The sequence below is a fragment of the Delphinapterus leucas genome, chromosome 14 (assembly GCF_059928025.1).
Source record: "Delphinapterus leucas isolate spDelLeu-1000000601 "Yukka" chromosome 14, BTC_Dleu_Yukka2, whole genome shotgun sequence".
Taxonomy (NCBI): domain Eukaryota; kingdom Metazoa; phylum Chordata; class Mammalia; order Artiodactyla; family Monodontidae; genus Delphinapterus; species Delphinapterus leucas.
The window spans coordinates 187,603-209,005 of record NC_143142.1 but is presented as its reverse complement, the minus strand read 5'-3'; the positions used below and the strand labels follow the sequence as shown (position 1 = coordinate 209,005).

At 41.8% G+C, this 21,403-nt stretch overlaps 2 protein-coding genes across 5 annotated transcripts in view; one reads left to right on the top strand and one right to left on the bottom strand.

The window, feature by feature from the left end:
* ZNF891 (zinc finger protein 891) overlaps positions 1-14,483 on the bottom strand; it is a 35,839-nt gene extending 21,356 nt beyond the window's left edge. The window contains exon 1 of the mRNA XM_022598243.3: positions 13,711-14,483. The gene's annotated coding sequence lies outside the window, so the exon portion shown is untranslated. The remainder of the gene's footprint in view (positions 1-13,710) is intronic.
* Positions 6,354-21,403, top strand: part of ZNF10 (zinc finger protein 10) — a 29,135-nt gene continuing 14,085 nt past the window's right edge. For 2 of the 4 annotated variants that reach the window (XM_089894300.1, XM_089894302.1), the window contains exon 1: positions 14,060-14,172. The gene's annotated coding sequence lies outside the window, so the exon portion shown is untranslated. Of the gene's footprint in view, positions 6,487-14,059; positions 14,173-21,403 lie in introns of those variants that run through there. The other 2 variants (XM_022598215.3, XM_022598214.3) reach the window with 2 other exon arrangements.

Genomic DNA, 21,403 nt, shown 5'->3' with positions numbered 1-21,403 from the left:
CCTTGGCCCTCTACTGTTATCTTGGTTATTCATACTGGCTTCTCCTGTAGACTACTACTCAGCTCTGGGTAGAAAAAGCATGCATTATTTTAAAATACTAAAGTCAAAGAACCAGTTTAAAAAGGCATAGTTGTTTGAATTTCATGCATACTCTGCTACTTTTTAGTTTAGTTTTTAGAATAAAGAATTTTTTTCTGCTAATTACAACTGTTTTAGGTAAATTTATTTGTTGTATATGTAACTTGGTATTTACCCAAATAACCTCACATATAATTAATAGGACTGATGATTTGGCTGCTACCCTACTTAGAAATTTTATTGGAGTTGTTAAAAGTAAATATGTGACTTTGAAACAAACGTTCATTTGATTACCTGCAATTTAAACTCTATCCTCAAAGTCTGTATTCCTTATGATGATTCATTCTATCTAAAACTTGAATGGGATCAACAAAGAGGCATGAGCTATGTTCTAAGCTTTGAGACTGAGGCCTTTACAATTTTAGATGGTATAATACTTTCCTGAATAATTTTCATAATGGCCTTAATATAAATATCAAAACAATTGACACAGTGTGAAACAAAAGAGGTATGCTTGGAGACTTTAAGGACCACAACAAATCACGCAATAATGTATTACGCTAATATTTTTACAGATCTCAATTTTTTAAGATTAGTTGATACCTTCAAATATAAGACTTCTATCTCAGTATTATACTTCAGTAGAGTTCAGGTTTAATGGACAAAATTAGAGAAATGGCATTTTTATTTAGACAAAGATCTTCAACAGGTAGATTTTATGCCCCAATCCAGAAATGTATATAAGCCTGTCACTTTAGTGTAAATCAGATGGAAATATTTGTCTGATTTGTCCACTGCATGTATTCTGAATACCTAGAACACTCCCCAGCACATGGCAGACACCCAAAAAATGTTTGTTGAATAAACTGAATGAATCTATGGCAATTAAGGTTTTGTGGAAGAAGTATTTTTTTCACATCTATACTCTACTTATAGAAAACAAAACCCCACAAAATCAGAAAGTTAGGCTTCCTCTTCAAAAAAGAACATTAGTTTGCCTTCTGGTTAAAATTGTTAAGCTGAGAATTGTACTCTGGGTTCATTTCTTCATTCCCCATAGTTTTCTTTCTTTCTTAGTTACAGAACTAATAAAAAAACTAAACAACTTTACCAAACAACAGGAAAAAATATCTGAATAAACGGAGAGATTCACCATTTTAATACCATTCAGTATTAAAAGATTTCAATTTTTCTCAAACTAGAATTGCATTGGGATTTTCATTAAATTCATTCCTTCATGTTCAATAGGAATTTCTTGAAACATGACAAGTTGTTTTATAAGTTTTATAGAAAAGTTAAGACATGAATAACAAGGCAGTTATTAAAGTAATGCTTTGCTCTACTATATTACTTCAAAATGCATTATAAATCTCTATTAACTTAAACAGAATGATAATAGGGCAAAAAGAGAAAATAAAACAGAATAACTTCAGGTGCTTCCCTGGTGGCACAGTGGTTAAGACTCCACACTCCCAGTGCAGGGGGCCTTGATTCGATCCCTGGTCAGGGAGCCAGATCCCACATGCATGCCGCAACTAAGAGTTCACATGCCACAACTAAAGAGCCCGCATGCCACAGCAAAGGAGTCAGCAAGCCACAACTAAGACCCAGTGCAAACAAACAAAAAAACCAGAATAACTTCAGAAACAGATTCATGTGTAGCTAGACATTTAGTGCATGATAAAGGCAGAACTATTAATCAGCGGGGGAAAGGATAAACTAGTCATTAAATGGCATCAGGACAAATGACTGTTAGGGAAAAGCATAAATCCTACTTCACACACTCACATTCCCAGGTGGATGAAAGACATAAATATGTACCTGATAGGAATTCTAGAAGAGGAAGATAGAGAGAATACAAAAAAAAAAAAAAATTAGAGAAAATGGTTGTTTTTATCCAAAGCTGAAAGATAGAAGTCCTTGATCTGCAAGTGTATACACCACATGCCACACTGAATAAATGTTTTAAATCCACCAGATACACGAGCAAAAGCTGCAGAATACCAGGGATAATGAGTAAATATTTAAAGTTACTGGAAAGAAAAGGCAAATTACCTACAAAGGAATACCAATTATACTGACTACAGACTTCTAAGCTACAACGATACAGGCCAGAAGACCACACAGTAATATATTCAAAGTACTAAAGGAAAACAATATAAACCCAGAATTCAATAGTGTGCTAAAGAGTGAGAGCAATAAAAAGACACTGACATATTTCAAAGTAACAATAGCATCCTCAAAAGATGGTCATAATAAGAGAAATGCAAACTGAAACACTGAGACATAATCTAAGGCACACCTTAAATTAAAAGAGACCTAAACTTGCATAAGCCTTATTTGGACCATGATTTAAAGAAATTGTTTTAAAAAAATAGCTTTGTTGAAATAATAGAAAAATTTGAACACTAGCTATATATTTGATATTAAGGAATTAATCCTAATTTTGTAGGTGTGATAATGAGATCCTGGTTATGACTTTTAAAGGAGTACTTATCATTCAGAAATAAATTCTGAAATATTTACAAATAATGAATCGTGTCCTAGATTTACTTCAACATACAGTGACAGGTACAAATGTGGTCATTATACTATTCTGATTTTCTATGTTTTGAAACTTTCATAATATAAATTTTAAAATCACCAGAGAGATATTTCATTTGTAAAACATGATGTTTTAGGATGTTACAGTTTTTTAAATCACAAAATGAGAGTTCTTAGGAAATTTTAGAAAATTTTAAAAATTATTTATTTTTTTGGCTGTGTTGGGTCTCTGTTGCTGCGTGCAGGCTTTCTCTAGTTGCGGTGAGCGGGGGCTACTCTTCGTTGCAGTGCGCGGGCTTCTATTACAGTGGCTTTTCTTGTTGTGGAGCATGGGCTCTAGGTGCGTGGGCTCCAGTCGTTGTGACACACGGGCTTAGTTGCTCCACGGTACGTGGGATTTTCCCGGACTAGGGATCGAACCCATGCCCCCTGCATTGGCAGGAGGATTCTTAACTACTGTGCCACCAGGGAAGTCCCAGAAATTTAAAATTTTAATAACAAAAACCAAAAAAGGTTGAAGGTTTAAGGATAAAGAACTTTTCCAGAAAGCTGACCCTCCCTCCCAAAAAAAAGATAAGCAATGAGACAAAAAGGATAAGAAAACTATATGAACAATTTCAAAGGTTCAACACCAGATTATTCAGAGCTCAAGAAAGAAAAGAGAAAATGGGAAGAAGACAGAATCAAACACAGAGAAAATTCTTACAAATAACACTATCCAGGGACTGATCCATCAAATGGGTAATTTCTTAAAAAGACTGGGAATAAACATAACATCATGAAAAATTTGAATACCAAAGATAAACTGATGAATGTAAAGGTTTCAATGATGATAAACAGGTTACATACAAAAGAACAATGGAATAGGATTTCTCAGCAGTAACACTGCTCCATTTTCTACCTAGCTCTGCCAGCTTTCAAAGTTCTGAGGGAAAATAATTTCCTATCCAGGAAATTATACTAGTCCACAGTACCATGCAAATATGAGGACAAAGTAAAATAATTTCTAGTCATACACAACCTTAATATACACCCCTTTTCGGAAAGATAATAAGGTTATCATCCATTAAAAAGGGAAAATAGAAGTTTCCAGGAAACAGGAGGTCCAACACAGAGATGAGATGAGGGAATTGGTGAGGATAAAGGGAAGTCCCAGCATGCCAGTGTGCTGCAGCCTAGAGAATAACTGATCAGTCTACACTGCAGCATGATGGAGGGCTCCTGGGGATGTGTGTTCAGGAAAAGAGAAAAATGATTAGATTGTGTGACAGGTTTGATCTTGAGGAAAATGGAATTGAGAGACATTTTACATAGGTTTAGGGAAAACAAAGCAAATAAATAAAAAGGCAATTATTCAAAACAGGAAAAGTAAAATGTATACAAGAAAGGAACTTATTACAGCTCAGCAATAGAGAATACTTACATAGTCATCACAATGGAAACACTGAACATGAATTTAGCCAAAATTTTTGAGAGGAACTACATTACAATACTTGCAACATAATCACATTGATTTAAGGATGTAGGAAGGCAGGCAGGTATAATAGTCAAGATTCTTACTTAACACCTAAGAAACTAAAAAACGTCTCAAATTGATTAACTGCTTAAAAATTTTAAACTGGTTGCCACCATGAAATTAATAAACAGAAACATGAATTAAATAGAGTTGGGAGACCCGAATGGGGAGCTCTCACGTCCTGTGATCATAGAAGAGCCCAACAGGAAGAAGACAGACTCCTCTTCTTTCCTGGCAAGGACTCAGCCAATGAAAAGCCACAGACTGATTGTTTACTATCATCCTCCCAACTTCCTTTTTCCTCTCTATAAAAGCGCTCTTCTTCCCTTGCTGTGCGGGATTTCCATGGTAGCTGACCTTGAATTGCAATTCTCTGCTGATCCCCAAAAAGCCATTTTTGCTGGAGAAATACATGGCAATCTATTTCAGGTCAACACTACGGAGAAGAAACACTCCTGTTTTTATTATGAGGCTTTTAATATCTAAGACTTTTAAAAATGTATGTACACATTTTTCAAAAAGTAAATAAGTTACAGAGAAAGTAAATAAAGCAATCAAATCAAGTAGAAAAATAGCAAAAAGGAAAGGAAAATTTAAAAATAGAGAGCAGGGCTTCTCTGGTGGCGCAGTGGTTGACAGTTCGCCTGCCGATGCAGGGGACACGGGTTCGTGCCCCGGACCGGTAAGATCCCACATGCGGCGGAGCGGCTGGGCCCGTGAGCCATGGCCGCTGAGCCTGCGCGTCCGGAGCCTGTGCTCCGCAACGGGATAGGCCACAACAGTGAGAGGCCCGCGTACCGCAAACAAACAAAAAAAAAAAAAAAAAGAGAGCAAATGTTACTCTAATTGAAAACCAAAAACAAGGAACATAAGACAAAACCAAAACACAGCACAGATTACCAAAACAACCCAAATCTGCTTCTTTGAAAAGATTAATGCAGATGTATATCTTGCAGAGCCAATCAAGAAAAAAGATGGCCCTAATAAATATTAAACTCAAAAAAGAAAAGAATAGCTACAATTAGAGCAGTGATTTTAAAATATCACTAACAAACAGCAATTTAAAGAATTACCAGAAGGGAATTCCCTGGTGGTCCAGTGGTTAAGATTCTGCGCTTCCACTGCAGGGGGCATGGGTTCAATCCCTGGTCGGGGAACTAAGTTCCCACATGCTGCACAGCGAGGCCAAAAAAAGCAAAAACAAAAACAAAACACCAAAAAAAAAATCACTAAAAAAGAATAGTATGAACAACTTTATGTCAACAAACTTGAAAACTTGGATGAGATGAACAATTTTCTAGAAAAACATGGGCCCCAAATTGACTCAATTAAGAACTACAAACTGAAATTAATCACTACCATTTAAAATGGAATCAGAAGTCAAATATCCACCCCAAAAGATTTTGAGCCCAAAACTTTCAAGGGAAAAATTATTTTACCAGGTAGAAGAAAAACAGTTATGCTTCCCGAAGCATAGACTTGTAAAATCTTGCAAGGATAGTACAAAGAAAGATTAAGGTGCAATCTTAAGTCTGAACACTGAAAAAGTCCTAAGTAAAATATTAGTAAATTGAGTATGGCAGCGTATTAAAGTAATAATACAATGTCATATTCAAGCAAGGTTTAACCAGGAACACAGGATGGTTAAAAAGCAGAAAAACTATTACTGTTATTATAATGTCATGCTATAATGAACACTCTTGTATCCATCACTCTATTTTGAGGCAGATCTGGGAATGATGTATTAAGGTTAGCCTTAGAGAAATGATGTCTCGTTACTGTGATGCAGTCCATTAACAGATTAAGGGGTGCAGACCAAGAATGTCGCCTGCCATATCAGTAAAGGATGTTGTGGCCTTCAAGCCACCAGCCACTGCAGCCACTCCGGACTGTGCACCCTGAGGGGATTCAGGATGCAGAAAAGCAGAATATGGCCCTAGATAGTTAAGATGTGTATCAAAGGAATGATTTCAATGGGCCCAGACTCTTGCATCTTCCCACACATAGAAAAGTGCTAAACTCATTAATCTGAGATGCCTGGTTCTCTTTAATGAACAGTCATCTCTTGATGTTCTGACCACCTGGTCTTTGCTGCAAAAACTCCTGTATATCCTGGCTCCCCCATTATGGTTTCAGAGCTGTCCCTCAGAGCTATTCAGAAAGTCCACTGAATAAAACACAATTCTCAACTTTCAGGTTGTGTATTTTTTTTCAGTCGACAGTTTTGGCAAACAACGAAGGGACCCAGAGCTGACTTCGCTCCTTCGCATGAACTCTACAATGAACCAGAGCCTTGGTAGAGGCCTCCTGCATCCGTCTGCCTCCTCAGAGAGTTCAGATGAATTTGGGTGAGTCTCTCCTGGTTCTTGGATCTCCCAACTATTGGTTGATGATCCTGTGTTTTATTTGGTGGTGTATAACAGGTGCTTGGCTCCCCAGGTGACAGATTCTGGGAAAAAGAACCCCCTCACAACAGTTGAAAGACACTGAGCGGTCTGGGCTGAGTGGTTAGGTAGGAGGCTGACCTGGCATTCTTCATCAAATGGCTATCTTAACAAGAATTTGTCGGGATAAAAGTGAAAATATTACATGAGAGCTTTCAGCACTGAAGAAGGGAATCTCATGGCTGGCAACGGCTTTTTCTTAGGCAACTGAGAAACTTGCAGGAGTGGTAAAGGCAAGTCCTCATACCATGCAGCCATCCCTATAAGGAAGCCCACTCAATTTAACTTAAAAAAAACTTGCTCTGCTTGGGACACAAATAAGAACTGGCCACTCTGTGATCCAAGCACCCACGATGGTCTTATACTACCAGAGGGAGAACCTAGACACATAAGACGAGCTGAAAAGACTCTAGGGTAAAAACCTAAAGAAGTCAAGCTCACAAGCAGCACACTGGGCCACCATGCAATTTCACTAGTAAATTTTATCCCCAACGAATTCAACTTTAAAATCGGAAATAGATTCTCTCAGATAAACTAGGGGCATCAGAAAGCCAACCTCCGACCAACACCCCAGCCAGATACATGTACGTATAGAGCTCATACTTGCAAGGATCTACTTAATTGGGAATTAAAGGAAATCTCACCCTGAAAATGACTAAGATGGGGCTCTTTTACTGCATACACAGTTAAGTTAGAGAAAGCTAGCTTGATAAAACATCTTTTCAGAATTCTGATCTTAAAGAAACAAAAGCCCTTCTAGGGGGAACTTGCATTTCTCTTCCTGTGCCTTTGAAATGTAAATGTTCTACCTGATCTCCTTGGGTATTTTGTGTGTGTGTGTGTGTGTGTGTGTGTGTGTGTGTGTGTGTGTGTGTGTGTGTGTGGTTTGAGAACTTGGTCTCTGCCATCCAAAAGGTACACATATTGTGTACATTTGGACGCAATCGAAGAGACTGGGATTCTGAGCAGTCATTTGTCTGACTATACCAATTCGCAGGGGCTTTTTGCCACCTTAACCTTCATTGTGTCAGCCTGTACAACGAAGGCCTTTACTTTCTTAAACTATTTTTGGGAGTAAACTTTCTGGGTCTTGTTTAGGTGGCATCCTTTGCACTGTCTTGTGGGGAAGCCTCTTGCATCTTATTGGTTTGAGTCACTATTATGATATATCTCATTAATGGCCAGATGATGGATCCTTCAAATGGGAGAAACTTCTAAATTGGTAAATTTTTAGAGAGCATTCATTATAAACAGCTGTTTTGTTGGTACCTATGGGGGGGAAAACACATTAAACAGTGGAAAAAAATATATATAATGGTTAATCTAAGAACTCCTTTAATTTAAAACAAACAAAAAACTGGCTTGGGAAGTCTTATTTGTGGTCTATGTTTCCCCTCAATGGGTCTTACAGATGTTAATAAAAACATTAGAATAATTAACGTTAATTAGGTTAACAGGGAAATTAAAAAAAAAAACTGAAGGGAAAGTCTAGAGATTTTTTCCCAACCAGGTGGAAATTTTAAAGTGACTCATCCCCAAAAGATAAAGAAATCTCTAGATGGTTATTAAGAAATGGGATAAATAAAACAGATGTTAATAGGATTAAAACAAAAGGTTTTGGTACAATACTACCTAAGGTTGGATGGGCCAAAGGGACCCATACAAGTCCACCCTATTTACCCGAGTTAAAATATATATGTTTAAAGGGCTAAGCCATCCCTGGTGGCGCAGTGGTTAAGAATCTGCCTGACAGTGCAGGAGACATGGGTTTGAACCCTGGTCCAGGAAGATCCCACATGCCATGGAGCAACTAAGCCCATGTGCCACAACTACTGAGCTTGTGCTCTAGAACCTGGAAGCCACAACTACTGAGCCCGTGTGCCACAACTACTGAAGCCTGTGTGCCTAGAGCCCATGCTCTGCAACAAGAGAAGCCACCGCAGTGAGAAGCCCGTGCACCTCAACGAAGAGTAGCCCCCGCTCGCCGCGACTAGAGAAAAGCCTGTGCACAGCAACGAAGACCCAATGCAGCCAAAAACAAATAAATTAATTTTAAAAATTTTGTTTAAAAAAATAAAATAAAGGGGTGGAAGAAAATTACACTGAGATAGCTGACCAACAATTACTTGGGGCAACAGTTAGGCCAATTAATCAAGTTGAAAGATTGACAAAAGGGCCTGAGTCCCTTGGTTCAACCCCTCACTGGGGATCCCAGAGCATTTTATACAAAATAGATAAAATGGTTGAGGGATAAATGAAAGGAAAGTTTCTAGGACTCCTTATAAGACCAAGACTTGTTGATAGGAGTCCTTTAATGTTGGTAACCAATGAGTAATGCTTCCCCTGCTTGGTATTGGTATTATAAGACAAAGCATGTAGATGTGCCCCTCAGGAAATATTAATTAAACATACAAAAGGAGGGCTTCCCTAGTGGCGCAGTGGTTAAGAATCCACCTGCCAATGCAGGGGACACAGCTTCGAGCTCTGGTCCAGGAAGATCCCAAATGCCGCGGAGCAACTAAGCCTGTGCGCCACAACTACTGAGCTCATGTGCCACAATTATTGAAGCCCATGCGCCTAGAGCCCGTGCTCCGCAGCAAGAGAAGCCACCATGATAAGAAGCCCGCGCACCGCAACGAAGAGTAGCCCCCACTCACCGCAACTGGAGAAAGCCCGCACACAGCAATGAAGACCCAACGTAGCCAAAAATAAATAAAATTAAATCTTAAAAAAAAAACAACATACAAAAGGAAACCAATAGAGCCGTACAATATAAAGTAAAATCTGGGAACAGTATTCAGGGGCTAATGAAACTAATAACCGAGATTTTGCTCTGGGTCTAATCTGTGCAATCAGAAAAAGGGCCTTTGTTGAATGCCTTATACAAGCCTTTGAAGATATGATAAACTGAACCCTAAACTTCTGGTACATAGAACTCTTAATTTTCAGTTTAGTTGGAAATCTTCTCACTGATATTAAAAAGCAAATTAAAGAAAATATAGTTGGGCAAATCAATCTTTTAATATCATTTAACTGACAAACCAGTTTTTTTGAGAATTAAAAGCAGCTGTCTTTGTCTTGCAAATCTCTACAAATCAGAAATGTAAATACAGCCCACAGTGACCTGAGACTGAGCCCAATTAGCTCACTCAGGTAAAACCTGAAACAAGTGAACAAACAAAACAGAAGAATGGCCTTTTTAAACTCAAACCACTGGAAAGGCTCCCTCACCCAAAATCTAATTCATAGCCTACTTAAGGAGAAATAGAAAATTTTTTTAAAAAATAAATTTATTTATTTATTTATTTTTGGCTGCATTGGGTCTTCATTGCTGCACGCAGGCTTTCTCTAGTTGCGGCGAGCAGGGGCTACTGTTCGTTGCGGTCCGCGGGCTTCTCATTGCGGTGGCTTCTCTTGTTGTGGAGCATGGGCTCTACGCATGCAGCCTTCAGTAGTTGTGGCGTATGGGCTCAGTAGCTGCGGTGTGTGGGCTCTAGGGCACACGGGCTTCAGTAGTTGTGGCACACGGGCTCAGTGGTTGTGGTGCACGAGCTTAGTTGCTCTGCGGTATGTGGGATCTTCCCGGATCAGGGATCGAACCTGTGTCCCCTTCATTGGCAGGCAGATTCTTAACCACTACGCCACGAGGGAAGTCCCAGACATGTCGTATTTTTATTGTACTTGCTTTACCGAAGGTCAGTGTGTTCACGTTATTTCTGTTGCAGTTTGTAGGCAAAAAATTAACTTGGTATGATGATATTTTCATAACTTATAAAATAAAGGTAAATGAGATAAGAGTTTTCAGGTGAACTCTTTAGGAATAATTATGTGTTGGGTACATCTATCTAAAATAGGTTCTCCAGGGACTTCCCTGGCAGTCCAGTGGTTAAGACTTCACCTTCCAATGCAGGGGGTGTGGGTTCGATCCCTGGTCCGGGAGCTAAGATCCCACATGCCTCATGGCCAAAAAACCAAAACATAAATCAGAAGCAATACTGTAACAAATTCAATAAAGATTTTTAAAATGGTCCACATCAAAAAAAAATTCTTTAAAAAAAAATAGATTCTCTAGATTTTTGGTAACTTGAGTTTTGCTAAGTTAAGTTAAATGATGGGAATTCATTGAACATCCAGGTCATTTCAAATAAGATAAAATACTGGAACATTAATTGCTAAACAGGTCTAAATTTATCTCCTTTTGTCCCCTTACAAGAGGGAAACTAAAGATGTGTGGGTTTATTAGACACACGTCTTGCACCACAATGAAGAAAGAAGTCAGAAGGTGTATGTTACTAGGGGTTATGGAATATTCCTAAGTTTGCCAACCAGGAAATGCTGGTATGACAAACAGTTCACAACTACTTGCTGCTTGTCAGTTTTCACTAGAGATTAAGGTTTTAAGGGTTAAAACTGTAATATGTAATTAAAGCTACTAAAAATATTAAGGGAAATATTTTAATGTGCAAGGAAGGTAGGATGCATGTTTTCAGTAAAAGAAGGTATGCAGAATAGAAGTGAATTTGTTGGGAAAATAAGGGTGATTTTTGTCCTAGAGCTGGCTATTTCCAGATTAAAAATAAGGGACAAACTAATATGGATACAGAAAGTTTTGTAAGTTTGTAGAAAGGGAGCCCTGAAAAAGTAGTTTTGTACATGGTTAGGATTGGATTAAATTTAATTAGGTAAATGGATTTTGTTATTAAAAGTTGGCTGGTGCAAGATTTGATTTGGTTCCTCTCTGTTAAGAGAACAAAGTTTTCTTGGAATAGTGCTTTTGGTAACACATTGCGTGAATTTCTTTGCCTTTAAGTGATCTTTATTTGTTTTTGAAATCTTTTGTCACTTTGGTTAAGTGAATAAGTATTGTTTCACAGTGTCCTATGATCCTATTTGACCAAGTGCTTTGAAACCTTTTTGATATTTTTGACAAACTTCCCAAATATCAAATTCTAACTAAAGTTCTTTTGACCTTCAGCCAACTCTGGGATGCTTCAAAGGAGCCCTGAGACATCTCAGAGACGAATATTAAACTAATTAGTCTTATTTGGTGTGTTAAATTACTTGAGAAACATTGTCAAGTGTTTGGAGATAAACCTTAGGTTATATTGTATGGATAAATGTCATTAATATAGATATTCCAAAATTTATACGGAATTCCTAAAAAATGTGATCTGTCCTTGTATAATGTTATCAGTCATAATTCTAGTTATTATCTTAAAATGTTGTATGTCACAGAAATATCCAAGTTTCCTGTCAACTGCCTTGGAATCAGATCTTTGACCATGTCATTGTAAGTCTTTTGTCATTTATAGACAATCATTATTTTACACTGATGCTTTTATAAAATGAAGATCTTCAAGAAGATTCATAAAAAGGATTTTTGACAAATACAAGTATAACTTTTAAATCATAACACTGAAATGGGTAAGAAATTACAAAACTCTAATGGAAAACCTGATGACTTCATCCAGAATAACAGGAATTAATTACATGGGACTGAATGACTGATAACTATGATTCATAATTTTATGACATTTTAATGAAATATACTGGCTTTTAATCTTCGTTTTCCAGAAAAAACTTTCCTCCTATGCTATGCCCTACAAGTTGATCAGTACGCCTTTGTAAACAAAGATGAAACATTTATCTTTTTCTTTCTACCTGATCCTTCCAGATTTTGGCTTCTCCAGCTGGCTGCACTGTGGACTTGATGGCCTACTGTGACCAGATTACAACTAGTTATACTAATCATTATTTTAATTTGCTCTCTCTCGTTTTCAAATTATTTATGCCTTGTGTCTCTCTTCGCTACACTATAACTTTATTAATGTTACCAGCTGTCATATTCTGTCTGTTTTCTAAGATTGTTGGCTCTTGAATTACCCAATGTGTTAGCAGGCCTCCAACAAAATTAATGATGTCCCAAGAAGTTAACCATATACTTAACTCTACATAGAATAATTGTAATAGTACAACTCTAAATACGGTTAGAAGCAACAAGGGAAAACATCTACTGGATCATATAAACTAGTAAGACAAGCGATCCAGAGAATTTTAGATTCTCAACAGGGCCTAATCCAACAAACAAACAAAAAACAAACACAAAAAACCCAGCGCATCGTATGGCCTGTCAACAGAAACTTTGCCTGATCTAGGAATGAGCCTTCCTAGTGCCATGGGACAAAACTGGTCATGGGCGCTTCCCTGGTGGTCCAGTGGTTAAGACTCCGCGCTTCCACTGCATAGGGCAAGGGTTCAATCCCTGGTTGGGGAACTAAGATCCCGTATGCTGCAGCGCAGCCAAAAAAAACCCCAAAACCAAAAACTTGTAATGAAATGCCTCCCAAATATTAGCCAAATTTATGACCAAGAGGAGGCACGGTGGAAGAAGAATGTTACCTGCCACATCAGCAAACAAAGGATGTTTGCAGCCTTCAAGTCATCAGCCACCGCAGCCTTCCTGACTACACCCTGAGGGGATTCAGGGTGGAGACAGGCAGGATACTGGCCCAGGAGAGTTAAGATCCTTATCAAAGGAATGACTTCAATGAGCCCAGACTCTTGCATCTTCCCACACACAGAAAAGTGCTAAGGTCATTAAATTGAGGTGTTTGGTTCTCTTTAATTGACAGAAATCTTCCGAGGTTCTGATTACCTGGCTTCTGTTACAAGCCTCCTGTATACCCTGCTCCCCCTTTACCTCTGGGGAGCGGTCCCTCAGAGCTCTGGGAGAGGCTGAGCCCGGGCTACGGCCTCAGAAAGTACGCACAACGTAATGGAATCGTCAACTTCTGGGTTGTGCTTTTTTTTTTTCAATTGACCGGGGTTAAGACAGATGCAAGAACAGGTCCTGGGTAAAGTAAGACGTACAAGCAGGACATCCCTCCTCCTCTCACTCACGGGGTAGAGTCAGATTCCCTACCTGCGCCTGGCCTGCTCACCCCCCGGCGCCCGCTCCGCCCCAGGGAACCCACGCCCCAGGAACACAGCCTCCCGCCCCCGCCCCCGCCCGCTAACCCCCATTCCCGGCTGGGGAGAACTCCGAGGAGGACCCACCGCTCGGGTGCACGCTCCCCTCGCCCTCCCCCCTCCCGCGTCTCCTCAACGTCCGCGCGCCTGCGCGCTCACCTGTCCTCGGGGTGCCTGCCTCTCGCGTGGGAACGACCGGGCTGCAGCGGGAAGGGAGGAGAGAGCGCGCGGAGCAGGCGGTGGCGCCGAGGGCCCTCAGCTGGGAGGCGAAGAGCAAAGCCGCGCGCTCCCCAGGCCCGCGGAGCCAGGGCCGGGACTCCACTTCCCAGGAGCCTCCGCGCCGGAGCGATTCTGGGCTTTGCGTCCGGCTGCGCTTCTCGGCGGGTCGTGAGTGGACGTGGAGCGCGTGCGCGTGCGCGAGGGTCCGGGGCGCGGCGTGGGCTGTGGGGGCCGGTTGGGCGCAGGAGGCCGGGCGGGGACCGAGCTGCCGCCGCCCGCCCTGCGGACCCGCGCGGGACGCGGAGGCCCGGATGTGGGCGCGCTCGCCGAGCCGCTGCCTTTGTGACGGTGCCGCCCCGCCGGCGACGCTCCCGGTGCTGCGCCTGCAGGTGCCGATCGCAGGTACACGCGAGAGGGCTGGATGTGGTTTCTTCCTAGCGGGAGGCGGCGCCGCCGTTTCGTCGTCTCCTCGCCGAGGCGGACGGTTTTCACCAACAAATGGTTTTTCTTCCCTGTGGTGTCCCGGCCTGAGTGATCCCCGCTGCCACTTGGATTCGCTCGCCTTCGCGTTGGTGGGATGGGACACTGACGTCCGTACGCGCCGGGCGGTGGTGGGGAGTTTGAACCACATATTCTCAGCGATGCAAAATAAGATTTCTTCTGTTCCTGTTTTTTTTTCCCTTCCCAACTGGGGCCAGATGTTTAAAACTTTGCATATGGCCTTTCCAGCATCTGCTAAACGTGATCATGCTCTTTTTCGTTAGAGTAGGAAATTTCTTTACAGTAAATGTCCTAACGTTCCTAAAAGACATCCAACGTGGTTATACTGGTTTTAAAAAATATATACTTCTGGATTCTATTCGTGGATATTATAGAAGTTATATGCTGCAGACATTGATGAAGTGGGTATACTTTTAAGAAGTTTGGTGGCAAAAAGGGCTGGATCGATTTCTACTTCTGGCTCCAGTCTAAAAATATGCATTAAAAAAACTTTTTACTTATTGAGACTTATTTTGGCAGTTATTTTCCTCAGAATTCCCTGTGTTATCAGTATTTTCAGTGTTTAAGGTCCAGCAGGTTCGGCATCTCTAGCTCCTGGCTTCCTGATCATCAGTTGTTGGGTTTTCTTTTTTAATCAAATAGATTAATTGAGGGTGTGTGTGTGTTTAACCAGTTTTACTTTTCAGAGATAGCTCATAATTATTATATTTTTATTTTCTTTTGACAGTTAAACGAATCAAATTTGTACATAAACACCTGGTATGAATGTGAAAGATGAGGTTGACATCAAAATTACCTAGATCCCACCCAAAGTATATGGAGAAGGTGAAGAATTTAAGTTCTACCTTTACTTCATATACAGAATATACTGTTAAAGAAAAAAATAAGAAGTAAAAGGGAAGACAGGTTGTCATCCACAGTGCTAGCTAAAACATATTAGTCACCTTACCAGTGTTGACTAAAGTTAACCTGGGACATAAGTAGCACAACCCCTTCCTGCCCCTTTTTAAACTACCTCAACGCTGCAGTAATTTTCTTCGGTGACCTAACTAATCTCCTCTTCTCTTGTTTCATTAAAATTGTCCCTCTGTCTTGCAAAGCCTCCTGGACAGTGGATGGCACACATTCCTGCCCTTCTTGAAAATTGTTCATTTGTTCTTTCATTCCCTCTCTCAACACATATTTCTTGAGCTCTTAGCATGTGCCAGTCACAGGGCCAGTATTTGATATATATATCATAAGTTAAATGAGTAAGTCTGCTTATCAGTATTTTATATAAACATCGCAAACTTTTATTTAGGACAAGATATAAATAGTATTTACATAGATACAAGGTGTACCTTCTGGAAAAGAGATGACAAAGCATCTTATTAATTAACTGCATCGCCAGCATGTACAAGAGATTTAGTTAATAGCAATGAGTTTAGTAAAGGGATGGAAAGAGCATATATATTAACAGATTGCTTAACTGTCCTCAGTAACAAATTTGCAAATACCTTTGTAGAAGAAAGTCTGTTCACAACAGGAAGAAGATACCTAGTAATTTTAACTAGAAATGTATCTGAATAATAAGAGAAAACTTTAAAATAATCCTAGTCATAAATAAGAATAAAGGATGAGTAGGAATGAGAGCAGTTCTGTTTATGGATTAAATGCACTTGTCAAGAAAATATTATTGGGATTGTTTTTTTAAAGAACCCCATGCAATTTGTTCTTTCTTTTATGTCTCCATCTTCTTAAAAATGTTATGAAAGTGACTCTTTCCTTTTCCTTTTAATTAGATGAGAAAATGTTTCTGTTAAAGGAAAAATACTCCTAGAAATAATGAGTTCCCTTGGTTTTCATCACATAATTCAAGCACTGAAAGCTTAGTAGCATATAATTTAAAAAACATTTTAGTTTAAAAAAATTTTTGTTTTAAGGAAAAAGAAGTTTCATAGTGTGATATCTCCGTTTTGCTTACAGTAGACTTTCACTTGTAGTTTTCCTTATAGCGTGACTCAGATCAGCCAGGGTCTTAAATCTTCTGGCTCTGAAGCAAGGTCAGGACTGGTGTGTCACCGGCTGTATATGCATCTCTGGCTTAGAACCGACACCAGGAGCATAATTTTTTCCTCTTTCCACACAATACCTTTCTGCTGTCTCATCCTTACCTTTTCTGGTCAATATTTTATTATGAAAAAGTTTGAACATACAGCTAAGCTGAAAGAAGTTTACAGTGAATACTTGTAACCTCCCCTCCTAGACTCTACCATTAACATTTTACTATACTAATTTGAACATATATCTGTCTGCCCCTTTCTTCATCAGTCCCTCTTTTTTGGGATGCATTTCAAAGTAAATTGCAGCCATCAGTATGCTTTCCTGAAATACTTCTGAATGCATGTGCATTGTTAACCAGAATTTAATGTTTGTTTCGCTTATGCTTTTGATGTGAAATTTACATAAAATGAAATGCACAACCTGAGAGTGTCCGTTTGTTGAGTTTTCACAGATGCACAATCTTTGCGGAGTATGGCTTTGCTGTCTCTGCTGCTGGGTCCTTTTGCTGACGATCCCTTGTCCTTCACAGATGCCAAATACCAGTGAACTTATTCAGAACCTTAAGAGATCTGTTCTCTTTTATTAAGAATTACACACTCCATATGCCCAAGCGAAACGCTATCCCCGAGAAGGTCTCCCGGTCCCTGGGCGCTGGTCCTCAAGCACTGGGTCTTCTAGTCTCCATTGCCTGCCCTGAGGGCAGATATCTGTACAAACCACAGGTTATCGCCAAGTGTTTGACAAGTGCCGGAGTGAACAAATACAAAGCACTGTGCTGGCCTCTTTCCAGGTTTTAGAGTGAGGTTATCCCAGTTCTCAAGTGGTTCTTCATCTTACAGGGAGGTGGACAAATGAGCCGGGCGTTGAAGTGCTAGGAGCATGGGCAAAAGGTCCCAGGGATTTTCTCTGGGACGATGGGAAGGCTTTTGGAAAAGGTGGCATGTGAATGAGGCTTAGAGAACATGGGGCAAGTGCAGTAGGATTGAAGGTTGAAAGGTTGTCAGGGCCCAGAATGTGGATGGTTGTGATCAGAGCTGTGCATGGAACCTCTGTGCCTCAGATGGTAACTTCCATAGCCTTCTTGCTGGTGCTGGAAGCTTCTTTCAGGGCATCTCCGCCCTGGTGGTTGGCAGAATAGCAGCTCTCAAAAAGCATCTGAGTCCTAACTGCCAGAAGCTGTGGCTGTATCAGCTTATTGGCAACAGGAACCGTGTAGATGTGATTCAGCTGAGCACCTTGGAACGGGGAGCCTGCCCTGGGTTATGTGGGTGGGACAGGGGGGCAGAGGATGAGGGTCGGAGGACTTGTGACATCGGAGGCGGCAGGGCACAGGGGGCAGTGACCTTGCTGCTGCGGGCTTCCTGCCTGCAAGTCTGGTCCGTCCCTCCGAGCTGTTGAGCCCACCCCTGCCCTGCTTCACGCCCACAGACACGCCCAGGTCCCCATTTGATCCTACCACCTCTTCTAGCTCTGCCCTTTCACTGCTCTTCTCGCCTCCAAACTTTTCAGCCCTATTGTGGAATTTGTCTGCTGTTCCCGCTTTAGTGAACCTTCATCTAGCCAGTCAGGGCACTAGAATCCCTAATTCATCTGAACTCTGTTAATCCTCCCTTCCTTGAAATTCTCCCTTCTGGCTTCTGATATACATCTCTACAGCTCTTCTACAGATCTGTCTGTAGATCTTCTCATTCTCTGGTGGATCTTTCTCTGCTTCCTTTTTGGGCTTCCTTTTCTCCTCTGTTTTCTTCCTAGATACTAATTTATCCCACAATTTTTTTCCCTTTTGGATCCCCATGATTTTTTAAAATTAATTAATTTATTTTTGGCTGCGCCAGGTCTCTTGCTGCACACGGGCTTTCTCTAGTTGCGGCGAGCAGGTGCTGCTCTTCGTTGTGGTGTGCGGGCTTCTCATTGTGGTGGCTTCTCTTGTTGTGGAGCACGGGCTCTTGGCGCGCGGGCTTCAGGAGCTGTGGCACGTGGGCTTCAGTAGTTGTGGCTCGCGGGCTCTAGAGCACAGGCTCAGTAGTTGTGGTGCACGGGCTTAGTTGCTCCGCGGCATGTGGGATCTTCCTGGACCAGGGCTCGAACCCATGTCCCCTGCATTGGCAGGCGGATTCTTAACCACTGCGCCACCAGGGAAGTCCCTATCCCACAATTTTCTGGTCCTACAGTTTATTTTACTCTCCATGGTATCTTTGGTTGATTTTATACACTGCCATGGTGTCATCTGATAATGCTGTTACCCAGCTTTACCAGATGTTCTGTCTCCTGGTGAGCTTTATAGGAATCATGTCGCAGGGATGTATAATCTCCCTTAGACCCCATCTGTCTCCTTCACCTGCATCAGAGTAGATGAATACATCACCCCCAAATCTGTGACTAAAGATGCACCCCCACTCCCCGTCAAGAAGTTGTTCTGTTTGAGAATATAGCTGTGCAGCTTGAGTAGATCCAGGTAGAACAGAAATGTGGATGGTGGCTGATACAGCTGGATAACCCTCACATCTAAACGTGTCCTTCTCCCTCTCCCTTCTCTGGCTCATGCACCGTGTGCACAGCCAATCCTACCCCCAGACATTATTGTCCATTCTGTCACCCAGAAACCTGGGGTCACCTTGAACCCTTAACCCGTATTCCCATCCACATCTAATCAATTCCATTGCTGCACTCCTTTGTGCTCCTGTATCCTGGATCACAGTTTCCCTTCTGCCTGGTTTCTTTGCAGGTGTTTCATCCCCCGCTAGTCCATCACACAACTACCTCAAAGGCAGACACATCTGTTGTCATTGCCCAGCTGACAGCATGTAGGCAAGAGTCTGTGTTTCTGAGGATGGCACTTTGGGCCTCTGTGACCTCGACCTGGCCTGTTTCTGACTGCTCCCTGCCCTGCACCACATTCGACGGCCACACTGAGCTTCTCCCCCTACGTCACTGTCGAAGGCCCTGCTTTTGTTCATGGTTCCCCACCCTCACTTATCTGCCTGAACTCAGACGCGCTGTGGACTCAGCCTTAGACCCCCAGCTCGTGCTCTGGACTCAGCCTTGAGACCCCCAGCTCGTGCTGGCTGCTGTCTGTGCTCCATGGAGGTTGGTTTCTTCAGCTTGCCTTAGCTGCTGAGGGCAGGGATAAATTCTTCGCTCACGTTTTATCCCCTGGGCGTGGGACACAGCCGGGATCATAGTAAAGTGTTCAGGAATGATTTAGAAAAATGACAGAAGATCACAATAGTTATCAGCTTACCTGCTGTTTCCCTAAATACAAATGAAAACTCATCCCGGTGTCCCTCCCCTGGCAATATCTGTTGTTACGTTAGAGAAGTCAGTTTTGTTCAGTTGCATAAGAATATCCTTTGTAAATCTGGTGTCTGATGGAAGGATCTGATTACCCCCAAGAAATGGTAGAAACTGAGAATTAAATAGACTCCATGACAGCTGGGGTCAGTGGCTGCCAACCGTGGTGCATGTCGCACGTCAGAAGCACCTGCAGTGCTCCCTCCCCAGGGAGTTAAATGAGAAGCTCTTGGTGGGGGAGGGTGGCGTGGGACCCAGGTATTAATAACTTATTAATATAGGGGAAAGGCCAGTGTGCAATCAGGGCTATAAACTGCCAGTTTAGATAAAGTTTTAAGTAAATTATCTAGAAGTGGGCGTTAAGGGAAATTAGGGTGACATAAGACTATTTGCTTTAAATCATAAAACAGGAGAGTCACTGGAATGAACCTTAGATGTCCATATAAACTGGAGGCTGTATATAGTTTGTTTTTTGTTCTTTTTAAATAAGATCCTATTGAAAGTTTATCAGTGACCAGAAATTTCCTGCCTCTTTCCGTGACCTGATCTGTTACCAGGTGTCGTTTGATTAATGGTGTCTTCTTATTATTGACTTGTAATTGACTTCTTTGTGACTCCACACATTTCTCCTAATTCTGCCCTCTGGAACAGCTCAGAATAAATATTATCCCTGTGGACTTCCCTGGTGGTGCAGTGGTTAGGAATCTGCCTGCCAATGCAGGGAATACGAGCTCGATCCTTGGTCTGGGAATATCCCACATGCTGCAGAGCAACTAAGCCTGTGCACCACAAGTACCGAGCCTGAGCTCTAGAGCCCGCGAGCCACAACTACTGAGCCCACAAACCACAACTACTGAGCCTGTGCTCTAGAGCCCACGACCCACAACTACTGAGCCCGTGTGCCACAACTACTGAAGCCCGCGCGCCTAGAGCCCGTGCTCCGCAACAAGAGAAGCCACCGCAGTGAGAAGCCTGTGCACCGCAACGAAGAGTAGCCCCTGCTCGCCACAACTAGAGAAAGCCCACACACAGCAACAAAGACCCAACGTAGCCAAAAAAAGAAAACATAAAATGTTTAAAAATATGTATATTATCCCTGTTCCACAGGACCTGTAAATGTGTGAAGACCATTCTCTTGCTTCACCCAAGTAATTTCTTATGCAGGCTGGACGTCCGTGGTTATTTCAGCCTTTACTCACCTGAGCTCAGTGAGGGAGGGGCCTATCTGAACAGCCGCTGCTCTGGGCTCAGCCCCTGGAATAGTACTTGGCATGTGGTTCGTGAGCCCTTGGTTAACATCTGGATCAAGAAGGTGTGAACAAGGAACACACACGTTCATCCCACCTTTCCATCCTGCTGACTGGATTCTGACTCCTGGAAATGAGCCTGTGCTCCTCTGATGATACCCCACAGAGAACACGTGTCTGCTTCTGTGTCTTAACTCCCACAGCTGGCGTGTTCAGCTAAAATTACTCAAGTTTCTGGGGAAGGGTTAAAAGAAGTAAGGATGGACCTGTGCCTGGCATCAGAGACCTCACCCCAAGCAGACATGACCTTGGGCAGGTAGCTGTGCTCTCTGGCTGTACTTTTGTTCAGTTCATGTTGCTTCCTGTCCTAGGGACTGTGGGAGCACAGAGGTGAAAGAACACTAAACCTTCCTGGAGAAGTTAGGGAATGACACAGGAAAGGGTGATGTTTGATCTTGCAGGATGGGTAGGATTTTACCAAGCAGCACGAAAGGGCAGAGCCTTCCTGGCCTAGGACTAGGGCGTGTGAAGAGGTTGGGCAGTTCAGGTGG